Source organism: Schistocerca gregaria, chromosome 7 (genome assembly GCF_023897955.1).
Source record: "Schistocerca gregaria isolate iqSchGreg1 chromosome 7, iqSchGreg1.2, whole genome shotgun sequence".
Classification (NCBI taxonomy): domain Eukaryota; kingdom Metazoa; phylum Arthropoda; class Insecta; order Orthoptera; family Acrididae; genus Schistocerca; species Schistocerca gregaria.
Genome location: NC_064926.1, coordinates 568037507 through 568064716, shown reverse-complemented (window position 1 = coordinate 568064716; position 27210 = coordinate 568037507).

Here is a 27210-nt window from a genome sequence, read left to right as displayed (position 1 = left end):
ATTAAGGGTGAATTTCAGAACAGTTGTGTGGATGAAGATTGCATGAGCGTGGCAACTGATATACTGCGAAGTATGGAAGAAAGGTAACAAGCAGATTCCTTATCTATAGATTTCCAGAAAGTGTTTTACACGGTGCTCCATTGTATGCTACTAAAGAAGTTACGAGCATTTGGAATAGGTTCACAGATATATGAGCGGCTGGAAGACATCTTAATTTATAGAACCCAGCATGTTCTCCTCGGCGGCAAGTGTTCATCAGAGAGAAGGGTACCGTCAGGAGTGCCCCAGAGCAGTGTGATACGACCGCTACTATTCGTTATACATATAAATGATTCGGCGGACAGGGTGGTCAGCAGTCTGCGGTTGTTCGCTGATGATGCTGTGATGTACGATAAGATATAGATGTTGAGTGACTGTTGGAGGGCACAAAACGACTTAGACAAAATTTCGAGTTGAGTCTAAATGTAGAAAAATGTAAGTTAATGTGGATGAGTAGGAAAAACAAACCTATAATATTCGGGTACAGCATTAGTAGCGTCCCGTTTGACACAGTTACATCGTTTAAACATCTGGGGGTGACCGTTGTAAAGTTATATGAAATAGAACGAGCACGAGAGGATTGTGGTGGGAAAGGCGAACTGACGACTTTGGTTTATTGGAAGAATTTTAGGAAAGTGTGGTTCATTTGTAAAGGAGACAGCATATAGGACGCTAGGATGACCTGTTATTGAGTATTGTTGGATTCACAACAGTTCGGATTAAAGGAAGACATCGAATCAGTTTTGAGGCGGGCTGCTAGATTTGTTATCGGTAGGTTCGAAGAAAACGCAAGTGTTACGGAGATGCTTTCGGAACTCAAACGGGAATAGCTGGTGACAATGCGATATTCTTTGCGAGGAACACTAATAGGAAAATTTAGAGAACCAGTATTTGAAGCTGACTCCAAAAGGATTCTGTTGTGTCTAATATACATTGCGCGTAAGGACCACGGAGATAAGATGTGAGAAAGTAGAGCTCATACAAAGGTATATTGACAGTCGTTTTTCCTGCACTCTGTTTGCGAATGTTACGGGAAATGAAATGACTATTAGCCGTACGGTATACTCTCCGTCACGCACCATCAGATGGATTGTGGAGTATCAATGTAGATGTAGATGTCTTCTCATAAGGTTCACGAAAAAAGTTGAAAAAGAAACACGTTTCCACGGCAAATGCACTGTACGTATCAGCCGACTGCTCGGTTGTACCCAAACAGCACGAATTCTGCCAGCCCACTGTCCGAGCACTCGAGGTCAACACAACGACCTAAACACAGTAGGGATATTTGGAATCCGCCAAGTCCCCACGGCCATCGCCGCTGGAGTGCCCACGTCGTAACACGGTTCGCTGCAGACTGCGTGGCGATTCTCAGCTACGCACTGGTCGGGGACTGTAGTACCGTCGAGCCTGTTGCGTTTGGAGGACGTCGGTGGGGGCGGCGCCGTGTGGTGGGGGCGGAACGCATGCGTCGGAGGTGGCGGCGGCGGCGCCGGCGGTGGCGGCGGCGGCGCAGCGGCCGTCCGGTGGCCAGTGCCCGCCGCGCCGCGCTCGCAGCGCCGTGCTTCCGCCCCCGCCACCTCCGCTGCCTCCGGTGCCGACGCCGACGCCGACGCCGACGCCGCCTCCGCCGCCGTGGCGAACGTCGCTTCCGCCCGCGGTCCCGGCGCCGCTCGGGACGACTTCGCCTGAACCGCCGCGCAGAAACGCCGCCATTAGCACGCCGTGAGTACACTCCATTGCCTGGCCGCCTACTTGTCGTGACGTCATCAACAAGCTGTCGCCTCTTTAGCGCCTCAGCTGTCATCCACCGAGCCAGAGCGTGCCTGCGGTTGGCAACGCTTGCACCGCGTGCCGAGGAGCACTTCATCCTGTTCTCAAACGAATAGCGACCTTTGCGTTGCTATCTACGTAGCATTATTTTATAACTGTTCTCAGTGTACTTGTCGCGTCTATGAAAGTCTAGGCTTCCGACAATAAATTTCGTCTATTTGTTGGCTTGCTACTCTAGAAGTTACGGATTCCGGTTGATTTTGGTCCCGTTGCACTCGACTTTGTTCGTTGCACATGCTGGCGTAACATGTCTAATAAGCTGTACTGTTTACGGTTGAAGACTCCGTTGATCTCTGGCATTGTGATTCGTACGGTGATGGCACATTACGCTTGGGGCCTCAATATGACGTTTTTTCGCGTCGATACTGGTAGCATGTTTTCAATAAATGACGTTTGAATTACAAAAATGCTGTTGGTTTCAGTTTTCATTATTCACGTAATAACTTAGAAAGTGCGTAAACCAAGCTAAAAAAGTACAGGTTTTACTCCAAGTAGTGCGTAATAACTGGCAGTTTTTTTCTGTTTTTATACTCTTATTTATATAGACAGAGGAGGCTCCATCGACTGGAGATTTCTTTGCCAAATTCTAGGCTAGCTGCTTTTTAAACTTCGTGAACGAAAAAGGTATTCCGTTACCTCTTCAAAAGTCAATAGATTTTGTAACGAAGAAAGCGGTGCTTATTGTTGCAAGTTCGGATTTTCATTGAAAGAGTTTTTACGACACTAGTTGTGAGTGACTGCGTGGTTATATAATGTTAAACAGGTGATCGTCAAAGATAACAGACGCTTTCGTTATCCCATTTTCCAAACGCATCGTGCGGTTTTTAAATTAAACAATTGTTAAACAACTTCTATAGATGAAAACCGATGAATTTTATAGCTATGTCTTCAGTTGCCAGACATTTACGGAATGACTCCATAAACGGCTGCAAGTGTTATCCTATAAGTGCATTCTCAGCAAAATCGTACAATTTCTGGGTTATGCAATTTTCAAGTACCTTAGATGTGAATTATACATATGGAATGATCCGTGATAGCATATTTATGATCTCGTATATAAATCCACGTCTCGAGCATTGTACTTGCAAGACTACTAATTATTTCGCTCTCGAAACTACGAAGGCCCGGCACGTGGATTTACAGGGCGTCCGGAAACTCACGTTACAGACGTCTAGGACTGCTAGAGGAGAGTGAGTGCATAATATTTTGCGTAGGAACCCATGTCCGGAAACGCACCGTTTCCGTTCTACGACGGTTTCCATTCAGATGCGTAACACGTACACGTCTGCTGAGGGAAAAGTCTCAGATATGCTTGTCCTGTGCGCAGTGGGGTAGACAGAATGGCACGTATTACACCAGACGGTTACCCGCTGCACTAGAAACTGAAGAGACGCCAGTTGGGATGGAGAGCATGTACAAGCACATGCTTCGTAGTTACTATGCCTGTAACAATTGTGGTGGTCGCCACATCGAGCCGCTGTCCGAGTGCATCAGTGATGTTCTGTACACACAGTATGCTGGGTTATTTTTTGTTTTGATCTAATGTAAACTCATAACGTTTAAGTGTTAATACAAACAAATGTGCATAAATGATAAAAGGATGTTTCGTTGTGTTTCCGTTCTAACTGTTACCTAATAACTCTACTACGTCACGCCTAATACAACTCCTCAAGCAGAAGCGTTGAGTTTAACACCTAAATTGAAACCGTCGTTCCTCTTCAAAATATTAGGTACTCAACACTCCGTTCTACAAGTCCTAGAAGTACATACAAGAGGGTACAAGAGGCCAGCGTCGAAATATTTTTCTTCACGAATGATTCAAATTCAAATTTTACACCTGGTGGATTAGAAAACGGCTTGTGGCCGAAACTGTACACCTGTACTGAGTATAAATCCTCAAGTCTACAGCTGCAGTTGGTTAGTGGGCCACTTTAGGTATACAGTGAGGACTAGCTCCTTTCCTGAAAATCGGCCACGTCAAGTCCTATATCGCACAGTTACAATTACTTTCCGACGATATTATGTAATCATAGTTAATTATGAAGAACAGAAAGCAGTATGGAGTGAGTGTGTGTGTAAACTTTCTACATTCCAGTTTCGAAGCACATACATATGAAAGTAATTTGCAGTCAGCGATTAGTAAACACGTAGAATAGCATTAAGCCAAACAAACGTTACTTTAGTCCGATGTTTCCACCTTTTTCTGACGTATATGCGATCTCTTGATAACAGAATAGGTTGTGCTTACTTTTCTCGTTGTTTTACCGTAGTTTCCTTGCCACATCCATGTTCTGTTTAACATCGATAGGACGTCGAGCCCACAAATCTCCGTTACGATTTCTGGCTACGTGAAGCAGAAAATCCCTGCCCTGATGGGTAGACTCGCTCTTGACTAGATAATTTTAACCACAACCCAAGGCCGATGGCTCGGTACTTAAGCTACAAGGTAAGTAATAATTTCTTTCTCACTACGTTACTTGTATATATAACGGAGCCTAACCATGGCACACTTCAGTCTGTCTGTGTATACGCGTTTCGAACGTAGGCTCCCCGAGACTGCTCCGAGTCAGTTGTTTGTACTTAAAATTGCGGAAAGCAAGAAGGTATGTGACTCACATTCGAATTCTTAAACGTGAGACAATAATTCATTTCAGGTCGTCTTAGATATGCCACCCGTATTCTTTCTAATTTCAGATACTTCTCTTCAAAGTGATTCTTGTGAGTTTCCAACAGCTTTGAAGCCACAATTGGTTTTGAACTATAGCAGCACTATGTCTTTTGTGACCTATGTTTCACGGACGGCATTGAATGAAGGCAGATGATAATCTTTCGTATGTTCGTTGATAACAAACAAAATATATAAAAACTGGCCCATGGCTATTTTCAACGGTATAAGTGATTTACCTTTTGTTTCAAATAATATCTTCAGTGTTAGTACGAAATCTTAAACAACCCTTGCTTTGGTACACGTTACGGTTGTGAAACATTTCCCTTCTCGATTATTAATATGGGTATCACAGCCATTATTATCGCATGGCAACAAATTAGAAAAACGACAGTAAATATAAACCGAAATTAAGTGAACATACCCATTAGCTTTACGTAGTAACTAAGTTCTGGCATGCTATAAAACTATAATGAATGTATGTAAGATCGATTTATTTTTTATTTTTGCGATTAAGCACCACACATGTTTTCAAACAAAAGGCACAACCCGTTCGCCACTACTAGCGTATTCTTTTGTAAGACGACTTATTTAACTGTGTCAAAATTATTGAAGTTTACATAAGCACTACCATTATTAGTAAATTTTTGTTACTATATATCGTTATTGGCCTAGTTATTTCACAATCGCTGTTATGCAGAAAGCGACCCAGTAAATTATGTTCCGTCATATCACTTTAGGCAGATGTTCTTCTCAGTATATTGCTAATGTGTCAAGAGCTTACTTTCCTTGTGTTTTACGACTGTTGCATGAGTTATTGTCAACTCGTTTCACTTCCTTTTATAGGGCAGTATCACTGAAAACGTATTCTTAGCGCAGAGAAAAGAATACCCGTATCATTTATGCTTAAGTACTTCATCTTTAAAGGCTATTGGTATCCGGAGATTACTACGGTGATAACCTCGAGTCTTATTATCGAACATAATCACTCGACATGGTCCATAGAGCCATTTGGCACGTTGTGTCATTCTTTGTTCCTTCTGAGAAACGACTGCGTAGCTCATAACTTAAACGTACATTAACAACAGATTGCGTCACGTATAGCAACGAAGTCGGTACAAAAATTGGATGGACATGGGGAATTAAAAACTATTATTCTAATCTCATTTAATACATACACGAGAAATAGTTCCCATGGACTGGACACCTGTTACGCTTACATCACACACAACTTAGGAAAATACGAAAATTGAGTTTCGGATATCGTTTTTCGCTGATGGTTTACATGTTAAAGCCTGGAGCCGTTTTTCTGGACCTGTCTAACAAAGGTTTCTCGATCGTCTGTTATTTTATACCATTGACAAATGACAATTAGCTGATTCTGTCTCTGATATTGTCAGCAAAATGTCTCTCCCTCAGTTAAATATCGTATGTAATAAGTTTTTAACATTTCTACGTTTAATTCACATCACAGAAAATCACGTCCTCTAGATTAGTCAAAAAATGTTAGTAGACGGGAGCGAAAATCGACCGATGGAGAGTAAATTCGGTGGCTAGAATCCCATTTGAAGAATCTATATTAGAGTGTTCCCGTGATCAACCAGAAGCGTTACTGGTAACTCTGTTTACGAAGCCCTATTTGCGATCCCGTTTAAATATAGTGACCGATACGTCGCAGTACCGCTCGTGTGAGCTAATCGCACTACCGGCACTTCACATGTTGTTATTCAGAGACAGTAAGCTGGTATTTTGATGGGACAACCAACAAAACCGGGAGCACTAAATTCGTTTAGAAAAGTTTATATCAGTTAACTGCAATATAAAACCAGTTAAATTCTTCATCAGTGGCAATAATAATTACTATACATATCAAAATCTTTAATCATGAGATTATTTTGTGCCTCCGTCTTCAAGGGAATACATCTGAATTTCCAGATGTATATCTACTTAATGCATTAAGCCAGCCGCTTTAATTATAGTGTGTTTGTTCGTTTGTTGGCGCAATAGATGGATGTGGGAGGGCCAAGTTCTTTTATTAAGCATTTTATATAATTCCAATTTAAAAGCAAAATATCTCCGTCAGATGTAATTTTTACACTGATCCGCCAGAAAATTTTGACACCTACCTAATAGCCGGTACGTCCACTTTTGACACGGATAACATAAGCGACGTGTCGTGTCACGGAGGTGAAGAGACTTTGGTAGGTCGCTGGAGGGAGCTGACACACAAGTCACGTTATTTCCGTAAACTCCTGGGAGGTGGGGTGATGAGCCACGTTCACTCACATCCAACATGTTCAAGAAGGGGTGTACGTGGCCTGCAACCGGCACTCCTTGGCCGTCAAGGATCTTGCACGAGCGCCACTGGACCAATGGATGCCCATCTGAGTGTTCCCTACAGCGTAATGGAGCCGCCACCAGCTTGTCTTCGTCCCGCAGTACAGATGTCAAGGAGCAGTTACGTGGAAGACGATTAATTCGCCACCTTCCATCCACATGATGATAGACGTATTGGGATTTATAAGGCCATGCAACGTTCTGCCATTACGTCAAAATCCAGTGCCGATGGTCACTTGCCTATTTTAGTGGTAGTTGCTGATGTCGTGGTGTCAACAGCTTCACATGCACGGGTCATCGGCTGCAGCGGCACGCTTTAAGAGCGTTCGGTGCTGTGTGTTCACACTTGTACTGTGCCCAGCATTAAAGTCTCATGTTAGTTCCGCCACAGTTCGAAGTCTGTCCCGTTTCATCAGTCTGTCCAGCCAACGACGCCCAACATGTGTTAACTGGGTGTGGCTGCACAAACCCACAACCTCTGGTCATGGCTTCACCTTGGTTGAAGACACTCACCAAACACTCCTAGAGCATCCCACAAATAATGCAGTTTCCGAAATACTTGTGCTAAGCGTCCGGGCAATCAGAATCTACCTTCGGTCAAAATAGATTCAAATGGTTCTATAAGCACTATGGGACTTAACATCTGAGGTCATCAGTCCCCTAGACTTAGAACTACTTAAACTTAACTAACCTATGACCGAGGCAGGATTCGAACCTGCGACCGTAGCGGTCTCGCGGTTCCAGACTGTAGCGCCTAGAACGGCTCGGCCACTACGGCCGGCTTAGTGCCGTCAATGTGAACAAGAGGTGACCGAGACGTGTACCAATGGCACCCCATACCATCAAGCCGGGTGATACGCCAGTATGGCGATAACGAATACACGCTTCCACTGTGCCTTCACCGCGATGTCGCCAAACACGGATGCGACCATCGCGATGCTGTGAACAGAACCTGGATACAGTCGAAAAAAAAGATGTTTTGCCATTCGTGCACCCAGGTTCGTCGCTGAGTACACTATCGCAGGCGCTCCTGTCTGTGATGCAGCGTCAAGGGTAACCGGAGCCATGGTCTCCGAGCTGATATTTTGTGCTGCTGCAAACGTCGTCGAACTGTTCGTGAAGATGGTTGTTGTCTTGCAAACGTCCCCATCTGTTGACTCAGGGATCGAGACGTGGCTGCACGATCCGCTACAGCCATGGGGATAAGATGCCTGTCATCTCGACTGCTAGTGATACGAGGCCGTTGGGATCCAGCAAGGCGTTCCGTATTACCCTCATGAACCCACCGATTCCATATTCTGCTAATAGTCATTGGATCTCAACCAACGCAAGCAGCAATGTCGTGATACGAATAAACCGCAGTCGCCATAAGCTACAATCCGACCTTTATCGAAGTCGGAAACATGATGGTATGCATTTCTCCTCCTTACACGAGGCATCACAACAACGTTTCACCAGGCAACGCCAGTCAGCTGCTGTTTGTGTATGAGAAATCGGTTTGAAACTTTCCTCATGTGAGCACGTTGTAGGTGTCGCCACCGGCGCCAACATTGTGTGGATGCTCTGAGAAGCTAATCATTTGCATATAACAGCATCTTCTTCCTGTCGGTTAAATTTCGTGTCTGTGGCACGTTATCTTCGTGGTGTAGCAATTTTAATGGCCAGTACTGTAGACCCAGTCACGTTAATGTGACCACGCACAGGCCACATTTTTGTGTTTGCCAGTTGAATAAACTTAACAGACTTTCACAGTTGCCATGTCTCGACACATCCTAAACAGACATTATATTGAAGAGTTAGAGATTTATAAATCTTTTGTAAGTACATACAGTATGTCTCAAAATTCAAATCTGCTATTAGCACCTGAGGCTGCAACGAAGTTATGTATTATCTTTACTATTTGATATTATATGTAGAACTAATTAATATCTGAATTCTCTGTTCATGAACAGCATCCGTTCCTCCCTTCTTTCTCCACTAAAGAACCACACAGCATCCAAATGAAGACGTAACAACTTCTACGAAATTAATAAAAATTCAGGATGCCAGTAAATATTGTTAACCGATTTGCAAAATAAACAAACTCTGGTACAGTGAAAGATGTCATTAGCATCACTATCGGATTATAAAAAGTATCGTTTCCTATGCTAGTGCTGCTTATTGATTTCAATTGCGCCTGTAATTCTACCTACATTTTGGCTCGCTGCAAGCTAGCTGAGTACTACCGCCTACATTCTGTAACCATTCAGCTGCCTTCCGTGGACGTCAACTGTGATACGAATTAATATGATTGCCTCACTCTGAGTCTATCACACCATTCATTATTACATATAAAAGAGTACGACTTGTCACCTCGAAAAAATAAACTTTTACCATTGTGTTTTTGTTTCTCTAACGGCGTGCGATAATTCTTTCCAGCTGATAATAAAAACTTTATGACCTAACATCGCATTTTCCCCTCTGTCCATCTGCCCGACAGTTACATTTACCTTTGTATTTTTTATTTTAGACTTTCATAAGAAAACTACTTTTATCGATTACAGGTACATATACAGAGTGTATATAAAGGCAAGTGATACCGAGGTGTTGAGAGAATAAACAGGAATAAAGTTCCAACATTTCGAATTCGATCACTTGAATAAAATACTGTCAATAAAACAGCAGGAATGATTATCGAATAATAGTAAATTGATAAGAAAACCGTATCACTGACCGATAACAATACGTTAATGAGAAACTGTGTTAGAAGAGTGGGGTGGGAGCGGGGGGGCGGGGGGGGGGGGGGTAGGTACGGGAAAGCAAGAGAAGGAGGAGGAGGAGGGAGTCATAGTAGTCTCACAGTGAATGATAAAACAGTTTTGAGATTTTACGGCTAATGTTTCCGGGTACCCTTGCGAATATTTAGCATCGAATACATGTTTCTCCACTCTTCGAATTGAAACGTCTGTCCATCGTGTCTACACTGCAAGGTAGGTTTAAAGTTCGGTTTGTGAAGATCGATTTTATCCAAGAGGGGGGTGGCTAAGGAGGGTGAGAGAGGGGGGGGGGGGGACAGCTACCATCTCATTTTCCCACCCCCTATCCCAACGGTTGTGTTCCCCAATGTACGATTTGACCAATATTTGAAGAGGGTATGAGACAATCTGATTCAAAAATAAAATCGCACGTATGCGTCAGAACAGGACACGCTATCCAGACTTTCAGTGTGAAAAGTTTTGTGATATGCTGTGGCGTATAGTCCATTGTGATTTACTGTGAATCTTTTATGGAGCCCTGGATGACTAAAACATAAAATAATGTTTCTGACCATGAATATCACTGTTGTTGTATTAGAACCTTCGTTATCCAATTTATCACAGAGTATTAACTGACATGACGAGGAGCAATGACTCAGACAATCTTACATTACATTCAGGGTGTTCAGAAATTCCCATCACAAACTCCTAGGTGTGGTAGAGAGATGTGAGTACACAATGTTCCCAACAGAAACTCGTGTCCGAAAAAGGATAGTTTTCATTCTACGACACCATGATTTCAGATGTTTAATTCATCCACAGCTACTTGAGGAAATGAATTATATGTAACGTATTTACTGTGAATCTTTTATGGAGCCCTGGATGACTAAAACATAAAATAATGTTTCTGACCATGAATATCACTGTTGTTGTATTAGAACCTTCGTTATCCAATTTATCACAGAGTATTAACTGACATGACGAGGAGCAATGACTCAGACAATCTTACATTACATTCAGGGTGTTCAGAAATTCCCATCACAAACTCCTAGGTGTGGTAGAGAGATGTGAGTACACAATGTTCCCAACAGAAACTCGTGTCCGGAAAAGGATAGTTTTCATTCTACGACACCATGATTTCAGATGTTTAATTCATCCACAGCTACTTGAGGAAATGAATTATATGTAACGTAGTACAATTCGAAAAAAAAACATAACGAAACAGTCATTAATCACTTAAGCACATTTGTTTGTTTTAACACTTCATCTTCAAGTTCTGTAAGTACACTATGCTAAGTTCTTTTTTGGTTTGAAATACCATAAACACATGTTAATATAAACAAATGTGCTTAAGTCATAAATGGATGTTTCGTTATGTTTTCTTTCGAATTGTTACCTAAATATTGTACTGCGTCACTCCTAACTCAATTCCTCAAGCAAAAGTCGAATTGAAAAAGTCGTAGAACGGAAACCGTACGTTTCTTGCCATGGGCTCCTATTCAAAATATTGTTTACACGCTTTCCTCTAAAAGTCCCTGAGGTTTGTAACGGTAATTTCCGAACAGCCTGTATGTTTAATATACTGTTGTATATCACAGCTTGCGACCCCTCTCCTTCTTATGCTCAACGGCTTAATCCACACCTTCGAGCAAGAACACAGGTCGTACTCACGCCTTTAAGTCAGCATCAAGTTCCTTTGCACTTGGAAGCCAGGACAATGCTTTCAAAAGCTGTGCCCGCTTACAACGAGTGAATGTTATTCTGCAGGATGGATTTGAAAGAAAGAAATAATCCCGATTAATAAAAAGGATATGGCGTTACGAATGTATTTCACAGCTTAACAGGTAAGTAGTGAAGTTATTTGACATCTTCCAATTGCATCGAACTTCAGTGCTGAAAACGGAAACATTATAGAGAGTAGAAATATTAACTGATGTTTCAGTGTCGAAAGCACTCGAGATTATTCAGCCTCTCCTTTTCTCTGGTCCTAGCAATTCTTCTACCTCATTTCATCGCTGGCCTCTGCTGAATTTAATTAAGGTGCGACGCAACAGAAAATTATAACGCCGCTGAACAGTGGTGAGTAATTTGGAACGTCACAGCTAAGCAAGCCGCCCACTTACGAGATCTTCTGATAGCGGAATAAACGACCCTGCGCTGCAATTAAGCATCTCCCGCCGCCGGAAGTAAATAAAGTGCTCCGCCGTGCTTGTAGCCGCAGCGCGCAGCGAGGCGTTAGCGCCGTGGCGACGACGAAATTAGCCCGCAGTGTAGTGAAGGCGAAAAGATCGCGGCGACGCTGTAATGACCTGTGCAGTGGGCGGAATGGAGCGCAGCAGAGGCGAAGAAAGCGACGCGTGTGCGGCGAGCGGGAGCACGTGATAGGACAGGACTGGGGGGGGGGGGGGGGGGGGGGGGGGAACGTGTGTTTACAGGGGCAGCCGACGGATCGGCTGGAGGAAAGGTGTGTCAGCCGGCTGGCTGGCGAGGACTGACGCGCCCTGACACAGTTTACCTGTTGCGTCCGCCGCTGCAAGCCACCTGGCTCGGCAGCAGGCTTGCGGCGCGCTGTTAGCTACACCGAACACTGCTCCCGTCCAAGTAAGAAGAATCAGAGGATCGCCGGGGATGGAATCAGTGTACAATAGGGTGTCCATTCGTCCCGTTTTTCCCGGGACTGTCCCGTTTTGTACCAAAATGTCCCGCTGTCCCGAAAGTTTTTTGGGGGACGCTTAAATGTCCCGTTTTTTTATGATTCCGCTTGGCGAGAGTGTTTTACGCTAGTGTTTGTTTGACTTACTATTAACTGCGCAATTATTTACGCAAGGAAGCGTGTGATGACTTCCAGCATACCCCAAACATGTACCGAACTGTCAAAAATCGGAAGTAATTGTAAACGCACTATAGGTTACGAATAACAACGAAGATTCTTCTCTTCTAAATCGATCCATTGAATCCGTCCTTTCGGTCCAGAGACTTTACACCACTGGTACTTGCTCTCTGGCTTTCGTCACCACACTGTTAATATTTTGCTCTGTGGAATCACTGTTTCATTATGCCAAAACGAAACTGTAATTTTAACAGCAATATAAAAAGCGAGTTTCCTTTTATCACTGGTAGTGGAAAACTGTAGAATTTACGTTGTGTAGATCAAAATTTGCTATTGATCATGGTGGAAGGTCTGACATTGTGAATCACATTAAGACGAAGAAACATCGCATGCGTGATCAAACGAAAAGAGCAAATAAATGCGTGAGTGACTACTATATAAACTTAAAATCACTAACAGAAATGGATAGGCAGTTGTCAGCACAAGAACCTACGTTTGCATACCACAGTGCAATGCATAACCATAGCTTTAAGTCAATGGACTGTACTATAGAAGTTGTTAAAAAACTTTTCAATCCTAAATTCACATGTGGACACACAAAATGAAATGCAATCATTTCAAATGTTATTGCACCGTATGCAATCATCAGGTTTTAAATCTGAAAAGGCTCGATTCATTTCTGTAATGATTGATACATCGAATCATCTGGATTTGAAGTTGGTTCCTCTCCTTATCAGGTATTTATATCCTGAAAATGGGATCACGGTGAAAAGGCTCGAATTGGTGAATTTAGCTGGAGAAACTTCAGATTTATTTCAGAATTAGGTGCTGGAGGTTTTAAAGAAATATGATCTTCAGGGAAAGGTGATTGCAGTTCCTGCTGAAAACAGTAACACCAATTTTGGTGGTAAGCAGAGGAAAGGAAATACAATTTGTTCTATAAAATTCAACAGAACATATTGAATAATATAGTAGGTGTTGGCTGTCCAGCACGTGTAGTGCACAATTCCCCAACTGGCTCAGATTGCCTACCCATCGACTGCCAATTAATCGTAAATAAAATGTACCAGCATTTCCACGTACATGCATACAGTAAGGGTTGAATCTCTGAAGTCATTCTGTAAGTTTACTGAAAGTTAATACAAAACTGTACTTGGGCACAGCAAGACAAGGTGGCTATCTCTGCTACCAGCACTGGAAAGAATTGTAGAGATATTTCCTTCTTAGAAATCATATTTCATTTCTCTTGCTAAGTGTTCTGTTATCCTTAAACAATTCTTTGATAACCTTGTGTCTATTGTTCTTTTACATTTTCTTGTTACCCAGCTAAAACCTTTCTCTACAACAATTAAATGTATTGAGAAACAAGAAATCACAATAGTGGGAGTTTATCAAGAAATAAACAAATTATTGGGCAAATTACAATGTAGAAAATCTGAAAGATTTCTCACATCCTTTGTACAGACTCTAAGAAAGCTGGAAGAAGAGGGTGAAGTTACTGTACAACAATTTCATATTTATGCTGACATCTTCTATGACTCTTGCGTTGAGTATATTAATTAATGGTGTTTACCATTTCCCACACAGTTTAAAGCATTTGACTGGGTTAATACAGAAAAGGAGCAGCTGCAGTGGAAGGATATTTGTTAAGAGTATTGTACCAAATTTTCCTGTTGATAAAGACGAACTGTTCGATGAATTTTCATGTGCACAGAACTTCATAAAAAGTGAAGAAGGAGACAAAGAAAGTGTTTGTCCACCGTGGTGTAAAATATTTGCATATTTCAAAAGTAAAAACATTAAATGAAAAACATGATTCATTTGGTGGAGTTTTTTCTGGAAATTCCTGGGTCAAATATTGCTGTGGAATGTGCGTTTTCGTCAGTGAACTCTTTGTGGTCAGACGAAAAAAACAGAATGAAAGTTGAAAGAAGTGAGGGCCTTGCTCACTGTCAAAACACACTTTAATGGTGTATTGTGTACTGACTTTTATGATACAATTTCAAACGAAAATGCACTTCTTGATAAAGTACATAAAAGTAAAAAGTACGGTGACAGTATGGCAGAATAACTGTAAAAAGTGATTTTGGATCATCTGAGTGCATGTTGTAAAGGTAAACTTGTATGCGTATTAAATTTAGCCAATAATATATTTATGTCCCATTTCTTTTCTTCATTGTCCAAGGCTTTTCTCTAATTTATTTTAAATGTCCCCTTTTCCAATCAAAATGAAATGGACACCCTAGTGTACAATGATGTGTAACGACGCCATTGGAAACATTTTGATATGCTGAAGCTGCAGTACAATTAACATGACGTCACACTTAAAAATCCTTAAGGGGTTGTGCTTTGAACGAAATAAAATCTCGGTGCACCGCTTGTTCAGATACACTCGTACTCTGCTCAACATTTAAGTCTGCTGTTAGTGGAGCCACAGTTCACCGCCTGTCCTATTTTACCAGTCTCGCAGGCCTGCGACCTCCGACATCTGTGAAAAGGGGTTGCCACGTGTTAAAGATGCTCACCACAACACTCCTCGAACAGCCGAGACGTCACATTGTTTCCTGAATGCTTGTGCCCAGATTCCGGGCCATCAGACATAATCCAAACTAAACCAGTTCCGTCTGAGAAATTAAATATTAATACGTGACAGGTTAAACACACCCTAATGACATCACATTAGACTTTTATGACGAAACTAATTCCATGGATTCAAAAGTCTTGCGATACTGCTGGCCCTTACTCAAAGCCTTCCGTGCTATGGGTGTCGGGACCACGTGTGCTCAGCCACAATAAACTTTGCTCTCTTTTCTGAGGCTGACCATACAGCCTCATAATACGCCTTTCAATTTGAAGTAATAACATCTGCAGTGCCTAATGCTTCATAAAGTAGTGTCCAAGGTTGTCGGGTGTCCAGCCGGATCCGATCGTCGAAGTTCCACGATATTTCGGCGAATAACCGTTCCGCCATCATCAAGAGGTGCTGAGCACCACCTCATTATGGCGGAACGGTTATTCGCCGGAATATCGTGGAACTTCGACGATCTGATCCGGCTGGACACCTGACAACCTTGGATACAGCACATTCGCCGGGAAAGCCTCAGATCGCTTCATGAAGTAGTTCGTTCCTTTAGGACATTTATTTGAATCCAGTCGATTTAAACTGCAGTGACATACTTCAGTTTGCGCCCAATGACTTGATAACGCCTCCGATTACTATAAGTGCATTCCACCTCCCACAGAAACGTTTGTGCTGAGTTTATCCGAATGAGATACTATTTTCTTACGAAAGATAATAGAATCAAATCTTCACCAATATTATAATAAACTGAGAGTGACCTTCTACTATAAAATAAATTCCTAAATTCGAAACGAGGAGCCTTACTTTTGCTCATATCACCGTATGTCCGCCTCTGGCCGTCTCCAAGGGTCCTCACTAAACTGCCACCCCATAAATCTTCTGAGAGGATTCCCAACTACTTTACATGTTTGAATAAAATCTTCTCGGTTTACAAGCCACGTCGTTTCGAATAAAACACTCGAGCTTTCGACAGCTATCTCCAGGACTGGCGTGGTGTTCTGCTTATTATCGACGTAATGGAGCGCCTGGAACCTTCCAGAGAGGGCCGGAGTGGAGCCGCTCCTACAAGCAGAACCTAGCAGAACACGACGGCAGCGGCCGGCGCCACGTTTCAAACTGCCGCTGGCGCGTCCTTCCAGGCGCCAAGCCTGTCTCTTTCTGTTCGCTCAGTATACAAAGCCCTCGCCCATGCCCTACTAAGTGTGTACCCCTGCTGTCTGGTAAAATTGTTGCTGTTTCCTCTAAGTTCGACCGCTTCTTTGATAACAGGATCACGGTACGACGTTGACCGAGGCAAAACTCTCGCTTTTTCAAAGTGTATTTTATGCCCGTTTTCCAGGCAACGTTCAGCCACGGCAGACCTCTTAGGTTTCCTATTTTTGATGTGTCGCAAATGCTCTGCACATCGTTCGGCAACAGTCAGAGTCGTCTGACGTATGTAATTATTACCACATTCACAAGGGACACCTTACACTCCGGGAGCTCGACGATTCTGTGTCGTCTTTAGCGGGGCGTAGCATATCTCTTATCTTGTGGTGGGGCCGGAACACAGGTCTCAGTCCAAGACGCGCCCTTTCTTGCTAGTGTTCCGGCCGGGGTGGCCGAGAGGTTCTAGGCGTTTCAGTCTGGAACCGCGCGACCGCTACGATCGCAGGTTCGAATCCTGCCTCGGGCATGGATGTGTGTGGTGTCCTTAGGTTAGTTAGGTTTAAGTAGTTCTACGTTCTAGGGGACTGATGACCTCAGATGTTAAGTCCCATAGTGCTCAGAGCCATTTCGACCATTTGAACGTTGCTAGTAGATGCGCCACTGTACGGAAGGAATGTAACTCGTTGGCCTCTTCCGCCGACTTGTAATGCATCTTTCGTCGGTGGCACTCGAAATCTTGAGCGATTTCTCTCTTGTTGTAACACTTTTCTCTGAAGACACGCTTCAAATGCTGAAATTCAGACTCTACATGGTCGACAACAGATATAATCTTTGTTCTGTGCACTAACGTATTCAGTACCGCTTTCTTATGTGCAGGGTGGTGAAAACTGTTGGCATTTAAGTACCGGTCAGTGAAATTTAATGTAGCGATGGGAATTTTTTTACGATTTTATTAAAGGATACAACCGTGAAGACCCCGAGGATACATACTTTACATGCTGATAGACCGGTCTCACTGTATGACAGTATATAAATCATTATTTAATTAAATGACCAAGGAGTATCCCAATAACATCGATATGTGCTGCAGCATCGAACGAAATACAATATCGACTATAATTTTAAGGTGGAAACTGCTATCTGAAAAAATTTCTCACAGATGTATGAAAATATTTGAGTTTTCCAAAACAAAGATTTGATATTGAATTATGGTAACACGTTAATTCTCACTGCCTTTGCCTGCTTGTTTCATTGGCACAATCAGAATATTCACATAACTTACAAGGAATTATGTCCGACTGATGACACAAATTTAAAAAGAGAGCACTGGCGCTGACTGAAACACACACACACACACACACACAACACACACACACACTCTCTTGGGACGCCAAACAGTTAAAGATGTGAACGTCAGAAGTTACAAATCGCGAATATTAATAATAAACAGGTGAGGTGGCATTAACTCTGTCCATTTGTCGTTTCACCAGGAAGACCTCTATTTATAAGATCAGTAGCTGATTTAATTGAAACTTCTTCCTTAGTAACACTGTCCAATCACCTGGAAGTGCATGCCAGAACCTCTGCGTTGTTACTTTCCAGCGGAGACTGACACCAAGGCAGTATTCTGAGTCGGCAGGTGATGGTTGGTATGTAGCTGTATCAAGCAGAAATCTACAGATACCAGTACTCGAATGTTGGCCCCCATTTTGACCCGAACTGAGGTTGGCATCTTTCTACAAGTCGATCAGCGCCCTGGACATAGCGTAGTAAATCGCCGAAATAAAAAATAAAATAACATTTCACGAATTAGACGGTTGAAAGATGGCTGATTTGCCATCCTGCAATAAGAATTTGGGGGGCACCTCGATATTATCGTTACTCACTTGATCCACGCTTCGTCAATAGCAGAACGCGCGTCACATCTCTCTGTCACTGTAACCATTCTGATCATATGGCCTAACTGAGCTGACAAGCTTTCAGCCAGAAGTCAGTAAAATTCTTCTGGGCTGTCGACTGCATTGTCAATATATAAAATTGTCCAACGTTTCGACCACTGTTGCAAGAGGCTGTCTTCAGGTCTTTGTGTTGAGCTCAGGAAGGCCTCTTGCAACAATTGCCGAAACGTCGGACTGTTTTATATATATTGACAATGCGGACAACAGCCCAGAAGAATTTTATTGAAATTGACAACGGCCGCGGAAGCCTACGCTTACATTTCAGGTGGAGGGTGGCAACTATCAACCTGTACATATCAACCACTGTACCACAAGCCGTTCTGTTGAACAATGGCGAACGCTTCAAGGAACGGATGGCAGCCATTCCTTTTCATCTCCATCGCGAAGCGAATATTCGGGTACACTGAATACAGATGTTATGAAAAGAAACCACATATGTGCGAGAAGAACTCGCAATTTGAGTGTTCCGTACAAATTTAAATATTAGCCCAGTGGCTTGGTGCAAACCCCTTATTTTTCACGCCATTCGAATTGGATGTCCCTAACCCACCTCCGTTATCAAGCCGAGGAAACGAGATGTACGCCGAATCCGAACCAGGTGGTGTTCTGTGCCTGGCCACTTCTCACACAGTTAGAAGCTTCAGTTATTTACGTTCGTGCAGTTATGTACCGTCTATGCAACTTCGCTTCTTTTACTTGGGAAGCATCATAAGTGGCCTGTCATACATGTTTCCTTTCATAGATACAATAAATGTATTATGTGGTAGATATAATAGGCTGCTATGTCATATTTTGTCGGTATATACGGGTGCCAAGAATGTAAATCGTATACCTGGAGATGAAAAGCAGTAACTACAAAACTAGATACGAGTATAAAGAACATATAAAAAGTTGGACATATGAAAATGGCCATGCTACCTTCGCCGAACACCTGATAAAACATGGACATGAACCATTCAACATGGAGTGTAACATGACAGTTACAGCGTGAGTAATCACAACAAAAAGCTCCTGACGTTGCAAGAAAACTTTCACATACAGGGAGCCACTGCAATGGCAAAAAAGGTGCTCAACGACCAGATGCGTATAAGAAATAACCCTCTGATAATGCTAGCCACCGAAACAATAACAAAACGAAATGCAACTAGGATAAATAATTAATGACTCTCCTCCCACCTTATCTCTCTCTCTCTCTCTCTCTCTCCCTCTCTCCTTCTCTCTCCCTCCTTCTCTCTCCCTCCTTCTCTCTCACCGCCTCTGTCCCCCCCTCACATATACAACAAATGAATAATATCAAACCAGAACATAACACAAATAAAAGACAGACAAACACACAACAACAGTAGGCAACACTACACACGGAAAACACTCATATGTTAAAATATCCACGGGTGTACTGCCGGTCTATAGTGTCCAACGGGCACAATATTTCGGCGATCAAACATGTCGCCATCATCAGGTGAACTGACGGACTGAACTCCTGTGAACGTGCCGGCACGGAGATCCGTACGCTATGGCTGCTCAGGGGGAACTGGGTTCGGTCGCGGCGGCGATTGATTATCAAATACGCCGGGAGAAACTCAAGAATCGGCCGCCGCCGCGATCGAACCCAGTTCCCCCTGAGCAGCCATAGCGTACGGATCTCCGTGCCGGCACGTTCACAGGAGTTCAGTCCGTCAGTTCACCTGATGATGGCGACATGTTTGATCGCCGAAATATTGTGCCGGTTGGACACTACAGACCGGCAGTACACCCGTGGATATTTTGATTATCAAATACGCCGGGAGAAACTCAAGAATCACTCATATGTTGATTACAAAATGGAAAATACAACTGATATATGCGATGTGACAAATGTGGGTGAAAGAACGCCAGAAATCGGCTGGCTGGAGTATACAAGCTAACGAATAAATCTCCAGGAACACACACATGAGTTAGAAGCGCTGGAAATCGTAAGTAACACCGAAGATAAGTTCACATTAAGACCTTTGCGCTACAAAAGTTGATTTTAACATAAAAAACATATGAGTGTGCATTTACCAGTCAATTGTACACATCAAAACTAGCACTGGTAATTACTGCACAAACAGCTCAGTCCATGACCATGCAACAAGAGATAGACTCAACTTACATTTTCCGAGAAAAATAAATATAAAACTTAAAACAGCATTTTCTACCAAGGAATAAAACTGTACAATAAATTACCAAAAGAGATTAAAGAAACTGCAAAAATACACTTGTTTTGAAAGGAGCTAAAAAGTACCTGTTATGCAATATATTTTATACATTGAAGGATTACCTAGACAAAACAGAGTACGAGTTTGCTAAAAAAAGTTACAGAAATAAATAATAATTATTATTATTATGAAACATCCAACACTCCACATAACAACTTCACTTTGACCTTTTTTCTTCTTTTTTCCTTTCTAGTAATACTTACCCCAAAGCTATGCATAGCACAATACTAACACCTGTTCCTCTTTCTGAGCTCAACATCTCACTCATTATGGAGGGATGCTGACTCAGTTTTTCAGGACACCAAATGGGAAGTTGCGGTACAGAAAATGGCCCAGAGATCAGCAGTCTGTGTGTGTGTGTGTGTGTGTGTGTGTGTGTGTGTGTGTGTGTGTGTGTGTGTGTGTGTGTCTGTGTGTGGGTGGGTGGGTGGGTGTAGTGAGTGAAGTGTTATGAAACAATGTGTATATGTTGTGTTCAGTGACTGATAGTGAGACATGAGTGAACAGAGTGGCATTATATTATGTAGTAATTTATTTGTAAAAAACATTGTATACCAAGAATAAATCTAATGATTGTCTCTAACTAGAAGTCTGTAAATGTATGTGGAAGCGAATTAGCTTACTTTAAATTGATATTAACTTGTAAATACTTTGACATGTCCTATATCCGTGTAAAAAAGAGATCTACGGATAAATAAAGCTACTACTACTACTACTACTACTACTACAAAATGTAATATACCACCGCGTTATATCTGCCGCATAATACGTTTATTGTATCTATAAAAGGAAACATGTATTACAGGCCAGTGATGATGCTTCTCAAATAAAATAAGCGAAAGGCTTATGGCAATAAGCGAACTGTCTTCACTTAGTTGCATAGATGGTACATACCTTCAAGAATTTAAAGCAACTAAGGGAGAGACGGGAAACAGAAAAAGTGACAGATTATTTACATCGCCATGAGACCTTAGACTTGTGTAAGTGACATGAATTTCAATTTGATACCTCTTGACATAAAAGGATCTCAACAGTCGGACGAACAGACAGACAGCAAATGGCAAAAAGTATTTTGTTTAGTTGCATAATTACCAATATACAGTTTTCGGATTTCTTCTTGACTTTCTCTGGGAAACCTTGCTTCCTGACAGATTTCACGATTGTAGGTTAGCAGGAGGTACCCTACTGGTTTTCATGAATGAGTTTACAAGTATCGAAATGGTACCTTTCTATTGCATTGACTTAGAAGCCTAAATTTTTCACACCGCCAAGAGGCCATAGTCCTTAGTATTTGACATACATCTATACTGTAGTACTTCCTGTGAAAAGGGTCTCTGAACAGTCTGACGGGCAGACAGCCATATTCAAGGTCAGAAGAGCGATACTATAAGGCTTCCTTTTATACCGACTGAGTTGTGTAATCCTAAACACACGAGGATCCCAGTGCCCCCGAGTCTATGTGTTTTAATAACATATGAATACTGTACGCCGGGAGAAACTAAGGTATAATAGCTTTTGGGTATCGCACGCCGCATTTAAATTACGATAACTGCTTGGACAATGACGTGATCAGGAAATTGGGTGTGGGTATGGCGAATGCCCGGTGAACGTCATCTGCCAGCTTGTGTTACGGTGTTGTGTTTTTTTATGGAGGGGCTTGCACCCCTTGTTGTTTTGCGTGGCATTATCGCAGAACAGGCCTTCATTGATGTTTTAAACACCTTCTTGCTTCCCACTGTTGAAGGGCAATTCGAGGATGGCGATTGCATCTTTTTTGAACACGACCGAGCATCTGTTCATTATGCACGGCCTGCGGCGGAGTGGTTACACGACAATAACATCCACGTAATGGACTGGCCTACACAAAATCCTGACCTGACTCCTACTGAACACCTTTGGGATGTTTTGGAACGCCGACTTCGTGTCAGGCCTCACGACCGACATCGATATCTATCCTCAGTGCAGCACTCCGTGAAGAATGGGCTGCCATTCCCCAGGAAACCTTCCAGCACCTGCTAGAGTGGAAGTTGTCATCAAGGCTAAGGGTTGGCCAACGCCATATTGAATTCCAGCATTACCGATGGAGGGCGCCACGAACTTGTACGTCATTTTCAGGTGTCCGTACAATTTTGATCACGTAGTGTATATTTGAAGGCCAGTTCTACAGGACATTGAGTCGAACCACAGTAGAAGCTCCAGACAAGCGGACCGCCAACATGGTGTGAGCCAAAGTACTATTATGCATGTCCTACATGACAACCGCCAGTATCCCTATCACCTGCAATCCCATGGAGACCACTTTCAACGTCTGTTCTGACGTGTATGCGATGCATCTCTGTACTGTCTCCTCGGACTGTTTGTGGTCGATGCGGCACACCGTCCGTTTCCGGACACATTTTCTTAGAATCTTTTCTGTTACATTTCCAGTCACGAACCCGTCCTTGCAATTTATCATCGGTTTCATTGATGTTTACCATGTACGCCCTACCAGACCTGGTAACAACACTAAACACGAAGAGTGTGATTGATGTTCTACCTGTCACAGAGAACTGCAACCCTAATCCTGTAGCGATGGTGTGAGCGTGTGCGAAGTTACGCTAACATCCAAGCATGTCTTCTGCGTGCTACATTTTTTTTTCCAGTTTAATCGGCAGTGGAATTACGGCGATTTCCAACTCCAGTTACACTGGCACCCGATCGTGTCTCCTGCGTGCTCCTTTCTTTTTGTCTTTTTTAACCAGGCAGTGGAATTGCGGCAAGTTCCGACGCCGCGGGTGGGCCCGTTCCCTGTGAGCGCCACCCAGGCGTCCGGCGCCTTCCGCCGCGCGCCCCCTGCGTTATTAGTGCAGAACCGGCCTGCGGGTAGCGCCGTGTGTAATGCGAACGCTGGCTCGGACGTGCTGGACCGGCCCGCGAATAGCTGTGAGGGCGCAGCAATTAGCTGGCTGCCCGCTGCTGCTGGGGGCGGAGGTGGAGGCGGCCGACTCTCCTGTCGATACGGCGCCGGCTGCTCGCCAGCCGGCCCTCCGCTGGGCTGGAAGGCGGCGCCGAGCTTCACACCCTCCGGGGTGGCTAAGGTATTGCAGAGCCTGTGGAATTCCAGACTGCGATGCGAGATTCCTTCGGACATGCGTGCACCGTGCACTGCGGCGACAACAGCCGTTGTGAAAGACAGGGTGATCAAAAAGTCAGTATAAATTTGAAAACTGAATAAATCACTGAAAAATGTAGACAGAGAGGTACAAATTGATACACATGCTTGGAATGACATTGGGTATTATTAGAACCAAAAAAATATAAAAGTTCAAAAAAAATGTCCGACAGATGGCGCTTCATCTGATCAGGATAGCAACGATTAGCATAACAAAGTAAGACAAAGCGAAGATGATGTTCTTTACAGTATATTCACCATCATTCCTCAACAATAGCTGTAGTCGGGTATAATGTTGTGAACAGCACTGTAAAGCATGTCCGGAATTATGGTGAGGTTTTGACGGCGGATGTTGTCTTTCAGCATCCCTAGAGATGTCGGTCGATCACGATGCACTTGCGACTTCAGGTAACCCCAAAGCCAGTAATCGCACGGACTGAGGTCTGGGGACCTGGGAGGCTAAGCATGACGAAAGTGGAGGCTGAGCACGCGATCATCACCAAACGACGAGCGCAAGAGATCTTTCACGCGTCTAGCAATATGGGGTGGAGCGCTATCCTGCATAAACATCGTACGTTCGAGCAGGTGTTTATCAGCCAGGCTGGGAATGTAGCTATTCTGTAACATATCGGCATACCTCTCACCCGTCACGGTAGCAGTTACAAAACCAGAATCCCGCATTTCCTCGACAAAAAAAAAAGGTCCGATAACGGCAGATGTGGTAAATCCAACCCATACCGTGACTTTCTCGTCGTGGAATGGAGTTTCCACGACAGTTCTAGGATTTTCGGTAGACCAAATTCTGCAGTTGTGGGGGTTCCATAACACGTTACTCAACGAATCGTCATCTTCCGCCATCTTTTGAAACGCCCACACCGCAAATGCCCTCCGCCAGGTACCGACGAATTTAGTACGAATAGCATCGGAAGGTACGCCTAAGTGTATGGAATGCCGGTGTGACGTGCGACTGCACGAGCGCTGACTTCCCCGTGCATAGACGAGTCCGCTACAGTCTCCATTTCTTCCTGAACAGTCTCAGCAGTATTACACCTTGTGCTCGGTCGGGCACTACGGAGTCTATCGTCTAAACAACCCGTGGCTTGGAACTTCGAAATCATTCTCGCCATAGCTGCATTTCTCAACGGACCTTTACCCGTTCTAATCCCCTTCTTGTCGCCATAGAATCGTAACGCTGAACTAGCACATTCCCCATTGTGATAATACAGCTTCACTAAAAGCGCCTTTTCAGGTAACGTCAACATGCTGTGATTGCTGGCGCATCTGATTCTCTCATTACAGCTCCTTTTATACACGATTATCATGCGGAGTCACTGACGTTTTGCTGACCAGCGCCATCTGTCGGACATTTTGTGAACTTTGTTTGTTTTTCTAATAAAACCCCATGTCATTCCAAGCATGTGTGTCAATTTTTACGTCTCTATCTACATTATTCCCTGGTTTATTAAGTTTTCCAATTTATACTGATTTTTTGATCTCCCGGTACATGAAATCTACTCGCAGTTGCGAATGTGGACAACCATCAGCTCTGTAATGAAATGACGACAATGAAAATTTGTGCCGGACCCGGCCTGCTTATCGCCAGCGGTCACCTGATCATTAGACCATCCGAGCCAGTGGCGGGGGGAGGGGGGGGGGAGGGGGGGGGAGCGCCCTCCACCCCCGCCCCCTCGTGAGGTCATCCGCATCTGCGCTCCCGCCAATCAACCCGCACGCCATTCGTTCGTTTCGCTCCGTCAGTCGACTCTACTGAATCGAGTTATAGAGTAGCTGTACTTTCCTATGTAGCTCGCGCGTCCGGGTCATCATACACGTTTCTGTCTGATCCATAAATAGCTAACACATACCTACGTAAAAAGTCGGTGCCATTCAAGTGATCTCGAATCGTTCTTCTGCCTCGCATTTTTTCGAGAAAAGTCGCGAATATTCTACTGTTTTCCTGTACAGAGAACATTCTATATGTGGCGTTATAAATACCCACTATTCGCCAATTAGGGACAGTTAGCGTTCAGAAGCAGAAATATTAAGACTGAAGAATGAATTGCTAAAATGTCTTAGTTGTAGCAAGTGCAAATGTGAAGATGAGTCAAGAGTGAGAGTGATCAGTTGATTGTGAAGTATTAATAACGGTAATTTCTGAGTAAAAATATTCGTAACAAGGTATTGTACCGAGTCCCGTAACGGACTCGTAACAATATTTCCACTAATAACGTAACAATAGTTCCCCATACTTAACTCGTTTATATCAACAGAGGGCATTGTCTTGGATATGTATGCAATGAGCTTAAATAAAACTTTCTTATACTTTGCATGTGGCTTAATTATTTTTTATTACGGTAAAAGTAAAGGTAGCTCAAGATGTCTTAAGCGCCCCCTCCTTGAGATTTTTCTGTAACCGTCACTGATCCGAGTTCGATGAACAGCCAGACCGTGTCGCCAGCCACGTGTAGTGAACAAACGGTTCAAAGGGCTGCAAGCACTAGGGGACTAACATCTGACGTCATCACTCCCCTAGAACTTAGACCTAATTAAACCTAAGTAACCTAAGGACCTCACACACATCACTGTCCGAGGCAGGATTCGAACCTGCGACCGTAGCGGTCGCGCGGTTCCAGGCTGAAGCGCCTAGAGCCGCTCGGCTACGCGGCCGGCCATGTGTCTACAACATGTACTCGCACGTCCTTTATGTATATAACCCCATAGACGAGAAACTTTACTTGAAATATGGCTTGTCCATTGTACTCAGATAAATACGTTATTGCAGCGCCTAGTTGTAGACACATGGAAGTTCGGGTATTGTCGTGAAACGTGCTCGGATAGCATATTTATAAGGCGACCGCTCGCTGTAAGAAGGAAATCCTGGTTTGAGTCCCAGTCTGGCACAAATTTTCATTGTCTTCATTGCATTATACTGCTGATAGTTGTCCATGTTTGCAATTGTGATTACGTTTCATCTACAGGGGTTACAAAAAGGTCCGGCCAAACTTCCAGGAAACATTCCTCACACACAAATAAAGAAAAGATGTTATATGGACATGTGTCCGGAAACGCTTAATTTCCGTGTTAGAGCTCATTTTAGTTTCGTCAGTATGTACTGTACGTCATCGATTCACCGCCAGTTGGCGCAATTGAAGGAAGGCAATGTTGACTTCGGTGCTTGTGTTGACATGCGACTCATTGCTCTACAGTACTAGCATCAAACACATCATTACGTAGCATCAACAGGTTAGTGTTCATCACGAACGTGGTTTTGTAGTCAGTGCAACGTTAACAAATGCGGAGTTGGCAGATGCCCATTTGATGTATGGATTAGCACGGGGCAACAGCTGTGGCGCGGTACGTTTGTATCGAGACAGATTTTCAAAACGAAGGTGTCCCGACAGGAAGACGTTCGAAGCAATTGATCAGCGTCTTAGGGAGCACGGAACATTCCAGCCTATGACTCGCGACTGGGGAAGACCTAGAATGACGAGGACACCTGCAATGGATGAGGCAATTCTTCGTGCAGTTGACGATAACCCTAATGTAAGCGTTACAGAAGTTGCTGCTGTACAAGGTAACGTTGACCACGTCAATGGAGAGTGCTACGGGAGAACCAGTTGTTTCCGTACCATGTACAGCGTCTGCAGGCACTATCACCAGCTGATTGGCCTCCACGGGTACACTTCTGCGAATGGTTC